Source organism: Abrus precatorius, unplaced genomic scaffold, assembly GCF_003935025.1.
Source record: "Abrus precatorius isolate BTA unplaced genomic scaffold, Abrus_2018 Scaffold9, whole genome shotgun sequence".
Classification (NCBI taxonomy): Eukaryota; Viridiplantae; Streptophyta; class Magnoliopsida; order Fabales; family Fabaceae; genus Abrus; species Abrus precatorius.
The window spans coordinates 15,599,096-15,599,856 of record NW_020874439.1 but is presented as its reverse complement, the minus strand read 5'-3'; the positions used below and the strand labels follow the sequence as shown (position 1 = coordinate 15,599,856).

Here is a 761-nt window from a genome sequence, read left to right as displayed (position 1 = left end):
ACTGCTAGTATAGAGGGAAAACACACAAACCCACATGGAAGGAATGGCAAACAATAAAGAGCAACCAAGGACCATGTCTGATTATGCTCGTCCATCATTAACCGGGACAAAATCTAGCATTGTCCGTCTGGATGTGTAGGGGAATTTTGAAATAAAGTCCAATGTTATTCAGATGGTTCAGTAGTTTGTTCAATTTAATGGGTTATAAGATGAAGATCCCAACGCTTACATTGCTAATTTTTTGGAGATTTGTGATATGTTCAAGATTAATGGAACTACTGATGATGCAATCCGCTTGAGGCTATTTCCATTTTCTCTTAGGAGCAGAGTAAAACAGTAGTTGAACTCTCTCTTCCACGTGGATCTATCACTTCATGGGAGGCTATGGCAGAAAGGTTCTTAGCAAAGTATTTCCCTTCCGCAAAGATTGCTAAGATAAGGAATGATATCTCTTCTTTTTACCAATTGGAGTCAGAGACATTATATGATACATGGGAGAGGTTTAAGGAATTATTAAGGAAGTGCTCACATCATGGGATTCCTGACTGGCTTCAAGTGCAAACCTTCTACAATGGATTGAACCCCACCACAAGACAAATGATAGATGCTGCAGTTGGGGGAACTTTAAATAGTAAGACACCAAGGGCTGCACAAGAACTGTTTGAAGAAATGGCAATGAACAGCTATCAATGGAGCTCCACTCAATCTAAACCTGCAAAATCTGCTGGGATTTATAGTCTTGATGCAGTAACATCTTTGGC

At 39.8% G+C, this 761-nt stretch overlaps 1 non-coding gene across 1 annotated transcript; it reads right to left on the bottom strand.

The window, feature by feature from the left end:
• Nucleotides 1-432: 432 nt before the first annotated feature.
• LOC113851653 lies at nt 433-539 on the bottom strand. The gene has a single exon (XR_003502225.1). It is a non-coding gene; the product is annotated as a small nucleolar RNA R71 (small nucleolar RNA).
• Between the last annotated feature and the right edge of the window lie 222 nt (nt 540-761).